We start from the raw sequence: 17,131 nt of genomic DNA on the forward strand, positions 1-17,131 counted from the left end.
TATAGACTTTACATTATACACATTTGATATTTCGAACTGAGTTTAACTCCCTTACATATTTCTCGAAATATGTGTTGGTAAGATTTCGCTTTAACCAAGTTCATCTTTTATTCTTGACGAAAGTCAAAAGATGATCATGTGAAAATCAACTGGTAACATCTTATATGATTTGTGCAAGACAGTCATTTGATGTAGACTCAGAATATTTTGTATTGATCATTTGATCACTTGAAAGTTGCTTTGAAGCTAATAGTTTTTGTGAGACAACTATTCTCGTCTTCCAAGAATGTTCCAATGATTGAAATGGGAGTTTAGAACAATTAACCATTTGATTGGATATAGCACAGTATGTGTTAGAGCACTGCTCGGTCGAACTCGTAAACGTTGCTATCTCAAGCTTGTTGTCAACTTTAGTTGCCAAAACTATAAGTCTTGATTTCTAGTCTACTTATAGTTATGTCTCGGATTAGGATAGAATATGTAGTTGAGCATTAGACTTCACGGAGTTCATCGATTGAAGACGAAGAACTACTAAGGGGAGCTTGTAGAACTTCATCAACAAAAGGTATGTGGAGACTTGAACTCATCTATCACTCAGAAGTCTATTTCTATTCTATCTCCTATTGATACAAAAGTCGTATAGCTATATGGAATTGAAGACGAAGAACTACTAAGGGTATCTTGTATACTTTTATGATAATATAAACAATTGAACAACTCCATAACTAGTTCCATCTGAGTCATTTGAACTAGTTGTGATTAAGATGAACAAGGTTGATATGAAGTGTCCATATGGATAACTTCGGTTAACTATTGTTGAACCAACTATGTACACATGTTTGAGTACGATTACTCATACCTAAATGAAGTCACATTTCATTTGTGTATAACAAGCTAAGTTCGATCTAACGGTTGAAAGATATTAGCTTGACTCTAATCAGGTTTTCATCTAACGGTGAATATTGAATGCTTTATTACCAAGGTAACATTGATTGCGAACCCTGATTTGAAGACTATATGAGGGATAACTCTAGCAACTGGGGAACCTAATCCCCACACCTCCTATGTGATACTAGTTGCGACTAGAGTCGATTCTACTTTAACCTAGGTTTTTCCTAAAACCATTATAGGTTAACGACTTGAAGACTTCATTGGGATTCTGAAGCCAGACCTAACTAGTTTCTCTGTAGTTGCGTGTTCTGATCTTACTTTGTTCTATCGTGTTGAGTATTATCTTCTCTAAGATTAGCTCGAGATTTAATTTCTGATAGGTAAGATAAAAAGTAGTCACAAACATCTTCGTCTCATCGTTTGTGATTCCACAATATCTTGTTTCCCTTCCATACGATTAAGATTATTGTGAGGTGATTGATATTACTAGGCTGTTCTTCGGGAATATAAGTCCGGTGTATGAATTGGTTCCTGTTCACCTTGATTTATCAAAAGACGGAATAAAACTCATAAGTATTTTTGTGGGAGACAAATTTATCTATTCAATAGACTTTTCTGTGTGAGACATATTTGTTTATCAAGTCTTCGACTTTGGGTCGTAGCAACTCTTAGTTGAGGGTGAGATCAACTAAAGGAATCAAGTGCGCAGAATCCGGCGTGGTTAAGAGGTGTAAAGAACGCGACTGTACCTTAATCATTCTGAGATGGGTTAGGGCTCAACTATATTCCAGACCGAAGTTAATTGGTAGTAGGATAGAGTCTGTAGCGGCTTAATACAATGTGATGTTCAAATCTGGACTAGGTCCCGAGGTTTTTCAGCATTTGCGGTTTCCTCGTTAACAAAATTTCTGGTGTCTGTGTTATTTCTTTTTCGCATTATATTTTTATATAATTGAAATATCACAGGTTGTGCGTAGTTCAATCAATTAGATAATCCAACCTTTGGTTGTTGATATAAATTGATTGACACTTGGATATTGGTCTTTGGTACCACCAAAGGTATTTCTCATATTAATATGGATCACAGATTTTTATCTGCTCGATTGCAGATTGATTTGAGAGATTGAGATATAACTCTTGGATGTATTTTCCTTGATTGAGTCTGACTGTCTAGTTAATTCTCTTGGAAATATATTGGAGTTAGTCCATAAAGATTGCATGAACGAAATATTGGGTGTGGTTGTTAGACCCCCTCCTTTTCAATTGGTATCAGAGCAGGCAAACACGTTTAAGACCTCATAAGTCTGTGGTTGTAGAAATCTGACTCTATGGACAGTAATGCTACTCAATAAACGCATCAACAGTTCAGAAACGTTTTGACTTGGTTCAAAGCTATGCTTCTCCTGTACAATCTTTCTCATCCTCTCCATTGTCAAAATTTGTGTATAACTGGGAAACACGCCTAGATGAACAGTTGGATGATCTTTCGGATGAAAGTGATTCAGACGATGGATACGACGTTGATGGGGATGTCTCTCAATACATCAATCTCTTTGACCATCTCATAAAGAAAAAGAAGTCAACATCTTCATTGGCTGAGTTTCTGACTCCTCTCTGTCTAGAAACAAGAAATTGAAAAAACTCTTTAAAGGTTATGATTGTGGATATAATATCTTACAATCCCTTCTTAAATATCGCAAAGAATATGTGCGTTCAAAGAACTCTGAATGTGACAATCTTCGTTGAAATCACTTTAAGTTGAAAGAAGAACTTGTTGAATCTGAAACAAGATATGACTCTCAACAAAACTGTTTTAGTGACAGAAAAATTGTTTTTCTCGTTAAAATAAAAACAATTAGAGACTGACCTAAAAACTGTTATTGATAAGGTCAAATCACTGGAGGAGAACTTGAGAAAGTTCAATGCTAGCTCGACGAAATTATCCACTATGCTGGGAGCATGCAAGAAACATCATGATACACGAGGTTTGGGCTATGAAGGAATAGACGTTCCAAGTTGTGGTGTGGTCAATTTTATCTGCGTTAATGACAATCTCCATCATAAGGGTTCCACTGATGAAAAAAGTGAAAATTTACCTTTGACAGCAGAAGTTTTAACAAACCAAGGTAGTCTCTCTCCTAAAACTAGTCACATGAGAAAAGTTAATAACTCTCCTTACAGATGTTATTACTGCGGAAATAAAGGTCATATTTTGAGGAGATGTCGCTTTCGTTTGCGAAATGAAAAACTTCATAACATTCTTATCTGGATGTCTAAGGAAGTAATCAAACCAATTTCTCATATTACTGGTCTTAATTGTCTAACTCTCAGACAAACAAAGTGTTGTGATGAGCCAAGTCTTGTCTGTAAGGATAACAGAAAGGCTTTCTACAATTTTAAAAAGAATTGTGTTATACATACCGATGATTGTCTTGTTGATTCAATGACCAAGAAAACTTCTTCGAACTTTTCTTCTGAAACTAGAGGAAGTGTTGGATCAAAAGCGTCATTTTTACCTGAGCATATTTATATCAATAATCGTGTTTCGGAACTAAAGACCAGTATAAACAGACACAAGCGCAACATTAAGAAGGCAAGGAAGGAAGTAGCTTCAGGTATCTCTTGTCCTCTTATTGTTAATTCTCTTGAGATAACTCTATTGACTTTCCTGATGATATTCATGTAAGAAAAGGGGAAAATTTCAATACCTATGATGAGCGATATCCTCGTCAAACTACAACTTGACTGCTTAGAAATGAGCATCCTCGTTTAAATCATGTGAGGATGCTCATAATTCTCAAGAAGCCCTTCTTCTTTATAAAATGGTCTTTGTTGTATCAGTTTTCAGTTGAATAATAATAATTAAAAAAAAAACTAAAGTGATCATCTCATTGTTGAGCCTTGCTCCAGTTATTTTTCAATGATCAATAACTCTTGAGAAAAAAAATTTCTTTGTTGTTCACTTTGAATAACTTCGTTTTCCTTCGATAACAGTTGATTTGTGGTCTATCAACAATTATGTTGTGCTCTATTTCTGAGCTAAGATGTACTGTCCTTAGAATTTGTTTTTATCAAAAACTTTATTCTAAAAATAGGCTCCATCAGTTCCTTGGTTTTGAACCTGGTTCATAATCACGAACATTCGTGCACCCGTCCCTTACCGAACGTAAACAAGTAACTCTAGGGTTTCCCTATGAAAATCTTGTATATATATATCATGGACTCTTTTTCGTGATGTATATACACGTTCCGTAACATCAAGATTTCTCTTGAAATTTTTGTGGTGTGCACTATGAATGGACGCAAAAAGGAAGACAAAGTTGAAGTAGGCAAAGTTTTCGAGTTTCATGAGAACCCTGTTATCCTGCTACCATGCAGTTGATCATGAAAAAAAACTTCCAGTTCAGATGTCATCTCAATTGGTAGGAAATCTTCTTCGAGATTTTGAGGTAGTATGTGAACAACTTGAAATTGCAACAAAGAATCTTGAATTTCTGAAAAACAAACTGAAGAAAGCAACTTATGAACTTGTCCTTGTTCGATCTCTAGTTGTTGGATATGTCTGAAGACCTTCAGTTTTGTTCTTCTTAGGAGTTATATTTTCGACTAGGAAACTTCTTATGAGAATTTATTCTTGAGTTTTGAGAAGGATAACTAGGGTTTGGAATAGCCTATATTGTGATTACACATTGCTATTACTAACGATCTTCATCTTGCAATGTTTTTAGATTTATTTATTTAAGTTCTAAAGTTTATTTGGAAGATGATTTTGCAGTATTAATCTTTATTTTTTATATATTGAAAAAATTGTTATGGGATATGAGTATTTACGTCCGTGAACTATGATCGTCCCATATATGTCAAAAGTTAAGCCTGTTATGTCATTATGCAAATATTGTGGAAGATAGGATGAACTTTTGACTTCCAAAGATTAATTCTATGATATCATTATGCAAATATTGATGAAAATAGAATGAATCTTGGAATATTCCGCAGTATTGATCTTTCTCTGATCCATTTCTATGTGAAAGTATTGTATGGCTCCGTAAGTTCTCTTATGTTGAGCATTTACGATTAAATTAATCATGGGTTCTCTTGTGGTTAATTTAATTGAGTTTTCTGGATACAAATTCATGTTTCATGTGATTTATTAATGTCCAAAGAAACCCTTTTTTCTTGTGAAAGTAAGGTCGCTCTTGTTGTTCTTTCGGGAATGACATTTTATGGGGGGAAGTTCTTAATTGAACTGGTGCTTAATTGCCAAATCTTTGTGGGGAGTGCGGCTGTGGAATATAGTAGGAGCTTTCTTGTATCTTTATAAACTCCTTGATGAATACATTAAGTTTCGACTATGTGAAATCAACGAAACAAAGTTGATATGTTCTCTTTTAGTCATGAAGTATCTCTATGAGAATTTCATTATGATCCCACTAGTTTTCGTACATTTGCCAATTTATATTGAGAAAAAGGGGTAGAATTAATGTGTAGTTCACACTACAAATACATATGGTTTACGGATCATTATGTAAGGGGGAGTGGTTTTCATTGTGAGATGAAGTATTGACTAAAGGGGAGTGATACATATCACCGTAGTATTACTGTCAAAGTTGTGATACAATTGGACTTTGATGATGTGTAATAATATTATGACACTGTATAACAATAATTGAGAATAACTGTTTTCTTATTGTTATGGATACGGATCTTCAACAACTATGATGCTGAGTTGAACACGTTCAGAATCACTGGATTACATGGAAGTGACGAAGATTTCTAGTAATGTTGAAGAACCAAGGAAATCAAGCATTTGGATGAGAAGCTACAAAGTTTATTTATTCTTTAATCCATATGTATGGATAGTTTTGTCACTAACATTGACAAAGGGGGATATTGTTAGAGCACTGCTCAGTCGAACTCGCAAGCGTTGTTATCTTAAGCTTGTTGTCAAGTTTAGTTGCCAAAACTATAAGTCTTGATTTCTAGTCTACTTATAGCTATATCTCGAATTAGGATAAAATATGTAGTTGAGCATTAGACTTCACGACGTTCATCGATTGAAGACGAAGAACTACTAAGGGAAGCTTGTGGAACTTCATCAACAAAAGGTATGTGAATACTTTAACTCATCTATCACTCAGAAGTCTATTTCTTTTCTATCTCCTATTGAAACAAAAGTCCTACAGCTATATAGACTTTATATTATACACATTTGATATTTCGAGCTGAGTTTAACTCGCTTACATATTTCTCGAAATATGTGTTGGTAAGCTTTCGCTTTAACCAAGTTCAACTTTATTCTTGACGAAAGTCAAAAGATGATCATGTGATAACATCTTACATGATTTGTGTGAGACAGTCATTTCATGTAGACTCGGAATGTTTCGTATTGATCTATTGATCACTTGAAAATTGCTTTGAAGCTAATAATTTGTGTGAAATAGCTATTCCCGTCTTCCCAAGACTGTTTCAATGATTAAGATGGAGTTTAGAACAATTAATCATTGATTGGATATAGCACAGTATGCGTACTTGTACGCTAACTGTTGCAAGTTATTCAAAGTCCGGGAACCATAGTATGCATACCCATATGCGTACTTGTTTGGAAGTTGAAGTCCGCGAACTTAGTATGCGTACCGTCTTAGTAATCCAAGTCCGAGAATTCAACTGAGTTTGGTGGTGTATGACAGTATGCGTACCCGTTCGCATACTGGCGAATCCAGACCAAGTCAGGAAATCTAAGTATGTGTACCCGTTTGCACACTTGAGTGGGTTAAGTTCTAAAATCGGTTTGTTCATGAACTAATACATTTATATATTAAGGAATGCAATCTTTTGCCAACCATGGATATAATTTTCATGAATTGATTCAAGTGAATCAAAATCAATTTTGCTTCAATTGTGTCTTGTATACTTCTATGAGAATATAAACAATTGAACAACTACATAACTAGTTTCATTTGAGTCATTTGAACTAGTTGTGATTAAGATGAACAAGGTTGATATGAAAGTGTTCATATGGATTGTTGAGCCAACTATGTGCACACGTTTGGGTACGGTTACGCATACCTAAATGAAGTCACATTTCATTTGTGTATAACAAGCTAAGTTCGATCTAACGGTTGAAAGATATTAACTTGACTCTAATCAGGTTTCATCTAACGGTGAATATTGAATGCTTTGTTACCAAGATAACATTGATTGCATACCCTGATGTGAAGACTATATAAGGGAGAACTCTAGCAACTGGGAAACCTAAACCCCACGCCTCCGGTGTGTAACTAGTTGCGACTATAGTCGATTCTCCTTTAACCTAATTTTTTCCTAAAACCATTATAGGTTAACGACTTAAAGACTTCAGTGGGATTCTGAATCCAGGCACAACTATTTTCTCTGTAGTTGCGTGTTCTGATCTTACTTTACCCTATCGTGTTGAGTACTATCTTCTCTAAGATTTGCTCGAGATTTAATCTCTGATAGGTAAGATAAAAAGTAATCACAAACATATTCGTCTCATTCTTTGTGATTCCACAATATCTTGTTCCGCTACCATACGGTTAAGATTATCGTGACGTGATTGATATTACTAGGTTGTTCTTCGGGAATATAAATATGGTGTATCAATTGGTTCATGCTCACCTTGATTTATCAAAAGACAAAACAAAACTCGTATGTATTTCTGTGGGAGACAGATTTATCTATTCAATAGACTTTTCTGTCTGAGGCAGATTTGTTTATCAAGTCTTCGAATTTGGGTCGTAGCAACTCTTAGTTGTGGGTGAGATCATCTAAGGGAATCAAGTGCGTAGAGTCTTGCTGGGATTCAGAGGCGTAAGGAACGCGACTGTACCTTAATCAGTGTGAGATTGGTTAGGGCTCAACTACATTCCAGTCCGAAGTTAATTGGTAATAGGTTAGAGGCTGTAGCGGCTTAATAAAGTGTGGTGTTCAAATCTGGACTAGGTCCCAGGGTTTTTCTGCATTTGCGGTTTCCTCGTTAACAAAATTTCGGGTGTATGTGTTATTTCTTTTCCGCATTATATTTTCTATATAATTGAAATATCACAGGTTGTGAGTAGTTCAATCAATTAGATAATCCAACCTTTGGTTGTTGATATAAATTGATTAAGACTTGGATATTGGTCTTTGGTACCATCCAAGGTATTTCTCATATTAATCCGACTCGCAGATTTCTATCTGTTCGATTGCAGATTGATTTGAGAAATTGAGATATAACTCTTGGATGTATTTTCCTTGATTGAGTCTGACTGTCTAGTTGAAGTTAGTCCATACAGATTGCCTAAACGAAATATTGGGTGTGGTTGTTAGACCCCCACTTTTTCAAGAGCCTCTGTCAACGACTCATCTGCATCTTGTAGCAAGATTGATTAGAGTGGTTACCAAACAGATTCTTCCTTTGTTGTTTGGAATACGATCCAAAGGACTTGATATTCACGTACATGACTCTAAAAGTCGAAGGCGCAGGGATATTGAGGGAACTAAGTAGCTAGGGGTAGTCTGTTTCGTCTCAACTATACGAAGTTGGTATTAGATTTTGTATAGTGGCTTAATTCTGAGAGTATTCAAAACTGGACTAGGTCCCGGGGTTTTGCTGCATTTGCGGTTTCCTAGTTAACAAAATCTTGTTGTGTCTTTTACTTTGATTTCCGAAGTATAATTTTTTATTATATTAAAGCAAAATACACATATATGTTAACTCCGCATTAATTGATAGTGATCCTATATAGTTTGGTTATTACCGAACCTATTATCAAGTAACACACTTTGTTGTAGTATTATCTCGATCTTGTATCCATGGTCAATCACACAAGTTATCTTGTTGTTGTATTGTATCGATCTCGTATCCACAAACAATCACACGAAGTGTGAACCTAATTGTAGCATTGTCTCGACTCTATCCATAGACGATCACATTCGGTAGAGGACTTATAGGTTGAAACAAAAATATTATGGTGTATTTGGGTACCTTCGTCTTTTCAGAAAACATTTGGAGAAGAGTTGCAACCAGCACCAGTGGCAGTGGCATTATGAAGACAATGCTGCTCTATACTAATGGTCAATCAATCTAGGAGTTGTCGAATCAATGTAGATTCAATACAAAGGTGAATACATTACAAATACTGGGATATTTTGTAAATATATTAAATATATATAAAATATTGATGGTTCAGCCGGGTGAATCTCTATCATATTATATATATAAAATGTTTTGTAAGTATATTAAATAGATATAAAATATTGATAGTTCAGTCGGGTGAATCTCTATCATATATATGTATATATATACATATATATATATATATACGTATATAGACATGCCATAGGGATCAATACAGAACTCCCATGTTCATTGGTAGCTAGAGCCTATAACCATGTACTTTGTATTTATGCTACAAAGTAAATGCGAGTTTACAATTTTCACCTTTGTCAAAATTCCACCATCAACAACAAGGAACCAAACTCAAATTCTAAATCAACTTAAGCACTATATATATATATATATATATATATATATATATATATATATATATATATATATTCTTCAAACGTGGTAATTGTGCACTTCTCGTTTATGTTACCATAACAAATAAAAGCATGTGAAACAGTATAACATAAAAGAGATATTTTGTAAAAAGGTCATATGTTTAGCATCAAATTAGGGTCTGAGTCGTAAAACATGTCGTTGATGCATTAGGGTCGTAGATTGACCAAAGACCGTTAGAAAGATGTTAGTTGATATTTTTTTATTTTGCTAAGCACCTTGACCATTACTTGACTAACGTTGACTGTTTGAATATTGTCAAAGTATTTTGCTCTCTCGTCCTTTCCATCTTCTTCTATTTCTATGAATTCGTTACTTCTTCTCTATTCAAGTTTTATCATTTTCTTCCTTGATCGTTCAGTTACATCATCTTCGATGCCACCATAACTTCCATTGAATAATTAAATTATCATCAATATAACCCTTTTTTAGTTCTTTTTTCCTAGCACAATAATTCCTTCCATCAAATACCAATTCAATTGGGTTCAACAATACAACGCAGAACCACCAAAATCAAAATTCGGAAAAAGGGAAACAAATTCTTAAATTAAATTAAATTACATTCTTTCAATAACAACATAAAGAGGAAAAAAGGTTCTAATTTTTCTCATTATTTAGCCCTCAACTTCAAAATCACCATCCCGACCAACTATAAAAAGAAACTATCTTCACTCTTTGTATCCACAGTGAGTGAAGACTGTAGCCACAGAAAAGAATAAATGGAAATAAGGGACCTGATGTAGTGTATAACTATAGTGGAGAAGAATTTTAGTAAATAATTTTCTTTTGGGTTTGGTGAAAGAAACTGTGTTTGTAGATGTACTGAATTTGTTCGATAAAATGTCGGTAAATAGTTTGGTTAAGTACTTATGAGGGTGAAGATATAATATTTTAATTCTTTCATAAGGGAATTCTTGGAAATAAATTAAACGTTCAAAGTCAATTTACGACCCTAACTTATCAACTATATGTTCTATGAACCAGACCCTAATTAGACACTAAAACTTACGGTCCTTTTACAAAATAACTCAACATAAAAAAAATTGAAAAGAAGAGGGTACCAAGTACAACGCCAACTTTTTCATTCGGCAACATGTATGGACAAAACCTAATACAATTCTAACAAATATGAAACTTGCAATCTATCTTTCAAGATATAACTTCAACAAGAAGGAGACATGTTTTTTTATCTCAATTAATAAGGACTTAAACTATCTAGATTGGATAGTACTACCTGTGTTATTCATATTATAAAGATAAAACAATACAATGAAGGAAAAACACATGATGCTAGAAGTTTTGTTAACGAGAAAAACTGCACCAGTAGAAAAATACCGGGACCTCGTCCATCTTTGAACACCACACTGTATTCAACCGCTACAGATATTATCCTACTATCAGATTTCAGACTGGGATGTAGCTGAGACCGAATTCACCATCCAAGCAATTCAGCTGCAGTCGTGTTCTCTGCGTTTCTTGAACCTCGCAAGATTCTATGTACTTGATTCCCGTAGCTGACGTGCTTTATATCTTAAGAGTCGCTTCAACCTCAGTGAATACTTTCATACTTATCTGCCTCTAATAAACAAGCCTATTTCATTTCCCTTTTGATTTTTCAATTTAGGTTTGGAAATCTGTTTTCAACATACAAATCCTATCAAACCTCATGAATCCAAAACACTTACACTCAGTTAAATATGAAGCCTGGATTACTAACTAGCTCTCAAGAACAATCCAAACAAATTGAAGAAGAGTTTAAATATCTATCTCGAGGAATTACAAAATATGGGATGAAGAGAACTTTGTGATTTATATTTATCTCTTGCTTGATTTGAAATTACGAAAACCTTGGAGATCAATAAGAACAAGATCCTGATACCAGAACTATCAGGTAAAAGATAGTCAACCGGGCTTCGTGAATCCCTAAGTGAAGTTTTCAAAGTCGTAAACTAGAATAAAGTTTTATGAAGAACCTAGGTTATGTAGGACGACTCTAGTATGCAACTAGGATACAAGAGTTTCATGGATTGAGAAATCATGTTGCAAGAGTCTCTCTATTAATAGATTTTCAAGGATCCAGGTAGCTTTGAATTCAAGCAAACACTGTCGTAGTTTAGATGAAATTCTTATTAGGGATTCAATAAGCATGTAAGAAGTATGGCTTGAAATAACATAGGGTAATATACATCATGGTCCAGGGTTCTGGAACCGTGCGCAATGACGTCTTATGTTGGCAAGTATGCATATTGAACTTACAAGCATAAGTGGTGTTCAATAACACTCAAGACTTAAACCATGATCTACAAGCTCAAGAGATTTTGTGAAACAATTGGTGAGCTTAGAAGTGTCTATGAGAGTTGTACCAAAGCTAAACATGTTTGTAAAACAGTTTGTGAGATTATGCTTAAATCAGAACAGGGTAGGTATACGCACTGGGTATTCATACCAATGGACAGTCCACGAACTCAGTCTCCAGGGGTACGCGTATCAGGTACGTGTACCTTAGCCAGTTCGCAAACTCAGTTCCTAGGGTTATGTTACCTCCCCCATATTCCTGAACTCAGACTCAACAGGGTAAGCGTATCATGTATGTGTATGTTAGCCAGTTCACAAACTCAGTTCCCAGGGGTATGCTTACCGGGTATGCATACCTCCCCCATATTCCCGAACTCAGATCAACAACGTATACGTACTAAGTATGCGTACCTCTCTTGTTCCCGGAATTCAGATGTTCTGAAAATTTATCTTTAAAGGATATGAAACATTCCCAATAGCCATAAATAATAAATATCATTGCATGAGCAATTTCCAAATGATCAACTTGAAACAAAAATAGTTCATAAACAATAAATTATTCTTAACCAAGATTGTTAAGGATCTAAGAATCATATTTCGAGAGATTTATCTAGACAAGCTTGACTCGAAATTTCTTCTTTGCAATATTAATTCTAATAAATCATAGGATAGTCTCATAAGATGGAATGACAAATGTCGTGAGTAAATATGATAGGTCAGTCTTCACATACCTATTTTTTGGTGAATTTCTCGTAAATTTCTTCGTTTTTTTTTCAGTTTTAAATCTTCGAGGGTTATTCAGTGATGTATGATACTCAACTACCATACTCTAATCCTAGTCCGAGACTTGACTTTAGTGGACTTGAAATCAAGATATATTTTTGTGCATCTAACATTGGCAACAAACTTGAGATAGCAAAACTTGCGAGTTCGACCGAACAGTGCTTTAACAAAATTAACGAGAAATAAATGTTAATTAGTTGTCATAAAGTCTTGTTAGTTTAAATATATATATCGACATTGACTCTAGTAATCATGCAATAACATTATAACAACATGAACAGAAACTGGTGTAGGGAAAATATGAATATGCAAGGTTTGAATTGAGTTTATCTAAATGTAAAATAATATTATAAACAAATAAGAGTATTATAAAATTCATAAAGAAATGTTGTCTTATCTAACACAACATGTGTAACACCCCAAATTTTAAACTCGGATTCCAACTCATATTCAATACTAAAAACCCGAAATGTTATATTAATATCAAAGTACAGGACATGCTTTCCCTGTCCAAACTTATTAAGCAATTTATTGCTCAGTAGTTTAAGCATTATCAAAGTAATCTGTTGCTCGGAAGAAAAATAATCATAACTTTAGTTCCACATCAGTGAAGAGTTCTTCGAATCTACTTCTTTTATATTGAGAAAACCAACCCTTTGTCATGTGCCTTCTATTCAGCTAGCTTACTACACAGCCAACCCGAATAAACTCACGTCTGCCTTTATCATTCAGTGACGTGTAAACTGATCATTTGGTAATTGTTGCCTGTTAGGATAAGAGCACGTGCCCGGCTCAGATTAGTTAGTCATTAGAGTTTCTCTTCCAATCATAAGCGTATTTAAGATGTAATGAAACCCTGTTTTTGGTAAGAATGAATTAATGAAGTATTGAGGCTGCTACAGCAGAGTTACTATTATCCGATTGTTTCCGTCCATTTTCCGTTCATTTTCCGTTGATTTCATTCTCAGTCGTACAACTGGCATCAGAGCCGTTCCGTCCTAGCATCATGGTGGCTCAGATTTGCAAGGAGCTACAAGAAACCAACAACAGACAACAAAATGAGATCGATTCTTTACACTTCAAGGTAAACAATCTAGCTCTGCAACTCAGTACAACGTCGACGAAAGATGATTTACAGTCGATGAAGGTAAAACTTGATACTAGTATGTAGTCTCTTAAGACAGATGAAAAGGGTTTTCAATCTCAGTTGGATTTTTTTTTCTAATCGAGATCTCACCAAAGATCAAAATGGAGATTCAGGATCTAATACTGGTGGATTTCATTCTAATTCTCATTCTGATGGTCGAGATTCTAATCAATTTCATCGAATGCCTAAGCTCGATTTTCTTAGATTTGATGGCGACGACCCAAAAAGCTGGATCCATAAATGTGAATACTATTTTCAGATGAACAACACCTAGGAGTTACACAAGAGAAGGATGGCGGCCATACGTCTAGATGGTAAAGCAAATAAGTGGTATGACAATTTTTGCGTTAATAAAACTGATATTCCATGGCCATATTTCTGTCATAATGTTTGTTCAAGATTTAAAAATCCTGCTCATGATAATATAGTTGGCTTGTTCATCAAATTGGCCCAACAGAGCACTGTTAATGCTTATTTTGAAGAATTTGAGTATTACAAGGCATTACTCTTAAGTGTTCATAAGGATTTCCATGAGACATATTTTATTGCTAGCATTATTTGTGGCTTAAAGGAAGAACTCAGAAGTTCAGTTCTCATGTTTGATTTTAAAACACTACTCCATGCCTTTTCACTTGCAAGGATGCAATAAAAAACTCTTGTCCTGCAACAGAAAACCAACAAGCTTGCACCCAATTTGTTCTCTCCCTCATTTTCCAACTCTAGACCATTTACACCCACCACCCTTCCCCATAAATCTTCTTTTGTTCCATCTACTCCACACCTTGCACCCAAGACTAGCCCAACTTTAGCACTCAAAAGACTCACTCCAAAGCAGGTACAAGCTAGAAAAGCACAAGGTTTATGCTTCAATTATGATGAAACTTACAAGAGAGGACATATTTGTGAAAAGCAGTATTTATGTGTACTTATAGGGGAAGAGGTTGAAGAAATTTTTGAGCATGTAGGAGAGACTGAACATGAAACTGATGAAGACCCTCCACTTGAGAGTGATATGGAAATATCCTTACATGCTTTGACTGGGAATATCTCAGGAGACACTATAAGAATTCCTGGTTTTGTGAAGAAAAAATTTATTTTCATTCTTATTGATACTGGTAGCACACACAGTTTTATATATTGTTCTTTGGACACTAGCTTAAATTGTTCCATTGCTCAAACTGCTAGTTTATTGGTCACAGTAGCCAATGGTGATAAAACAGTGAGTTCTAGTGTTTGTTCTCAGTTGGAATGGACTATGCAAGGTCACAAGTTTTGTGGTGATTTGAGACTACTTCCTCTAGGAGGGTGTGACATAGTTTTGGGAGCAGATTGGCTAAGGAATCTTGGTGATGTTCTCTTCAACTTATCCAAGTTATGCATCACTTTCAAACACAAAGGTAAGAAGATCACATTAACTGGTATTCAGCAAAAGTCTTCACTAAGCATGATGAGTGGCTCTGCAGTCAAGAATTTTTCTCAAAAGCATACTCATGGCATAGTTGGCCAATTATTTTCCATTACCAGCTCTTCTGTCCAACTTACCACCCCACTACCAGTTTCCAACTTACTCAACAAGTTCTCTGATGTTTTTACTGAGCCAACCACTCTCCAAACTCAGAGAAATTTGGATCACAAAATCCCTCTACAACCAAATGTTGAGCCAGTAAATCTAAGACCTTATAGATGCCCTTATATTCAAAAATCAGTTGTTGAGAATCCAGTTAAGGAGATGATCCACTCAGGCATCATACAACCAAGTCACATCCCTTTTGCTTCTCCAATTTTGTTTCTCAAGAAGAAGGAAAATTCTTGGAGATTTTGTGTGTATTACAGAAAGTTGAATAGCCTCACAAATAAGGATAAACTTCCAATTCCTACATGGCTCCAAAGTTTTTACTAAAATTGATTTGAAGTCTAGCTACCACCAAATCAGAGTTTATCCTTCATATCCACAAGACTGCATTTAGAACTCATCATGGACATTTTGAATTCAAAGTTATGCCATTTGGCCTCACAAATGCACCAGCTACTTTTTAATCTCTCATGAATGACATTTTTCAAGACCATCTCAGGAAGTTCATTCTTGCCTTTTTGATGATATTTTGGTGTACAGTCCTTCCCTAGAAGACCACTTACTTCACTTACAAACAACTCTGGAGCTCCTCAGACACCATCAGTTGGCAGCAAATTTTTCCAAATGCTCTTTTGGGCAATCTGAGATTGAGTATTTAGGACACATCATTACTGGCACTAGACTTATGGCTGACCCTGAAAATATCTCTGCAATGGTGGATTGGCCTACACCAACTAACATCAAAGCCTTGAGGGGATTTTTGGGCCTCACAAGGTATTATAAAAAATTTGTGAAAGACTTTGGCATTATTAGTAGGCCCCTTATTGATCTTTTGAAAAAAAAGATTCTTTCATCTGGTCTTGTGCAACAACTACAACTTTCATTCATCTCAAAAAGGCAATGTCCACTACACCTGTTTTCGCTCTACCTGATTTCAGTAAGCAATTCATACTTGAAACTGATGTTTATGACTTAGGCATTGGAGTTGTTCTTATGCAAGAAGGCAGAGCTATTACCTTTTACAGCAAACCACTTAGACCAAGAGTTGCTGCCTTGTCCACTTATAAGAAGGAGCTTTTGGCAATTGTGCAAGCAGTCACTAGGTGGAAACACTACTTACAATGCCAGGATTTCATTATCAAGATTGATCATCAGAGCATAAACTACTTCTTGGAGCAGAAAATTTCTACAGTCTTGCAGCAAAAATGGCTTATGAAGCTCTTGGGTTTTGACTATGAAATATAAAGTACAAGAAGGGATCAGACAACAAAATAGTTGATGCCCTCTCTAGAAGAGCTCATTTAACTGCTACATGGTCATCCATTTCTCTATATCAACCTGCTTGGGCACAAGAATTACTCCTGAGAAAACTCCACATTATTCTTACATCAATGGTGTTTTGAGGTACAAAAATAGACTTTATGTTGGCAGTTCCTCTACAACAAAGTCCAAAATTTTGAACGCAATCCACTCTTCAGATGTGGGTGGACATTCTGGTATGCAGGCTACATACATTGGAGCCAAATCTTATTTCTTTTGGACTGCTATGAAGAAGGACATTCTCTTGTATGTTTCCACTTATGATGTGTGTCATAGGAATAAAGGGGAACACACATTCCCTGCTGGTCTACTGCAGCCATTGCCCATTCCAAAACATGCTTGGCAACACATCTCAATGGATTTCATTGAGGGATTACTAATGAGTGAGAGGAAATCTGTTATTCTGGTGGTGGTTGACAGATTAACAAAGTATAGCTACTTCATTGGACTGCATCATCCTTACACTGCTTCTTCTGTTGCCAGAGAGTTTATTTCAAATGTTCTCAAGCTTCATGGCCTGCCATCTTCTATTGTTTCTGACAGAGACAAGATCTTCACTAAC

Source organism: Papaver somniferum, chromosome 7 (assembly GCF_003573695.1).
Source record: "Papaver somniferum cultivar HN1 chromosome 7, ASM357369v1, whole genome shotgun sequence".
Classification (NCBI taxonomy): Eukaryota; Viridiplantae; Streptophyta; class Magnoliopsida; order Ranunculales; family Papaveraceae; genus Papaver; species Papaver somniferum.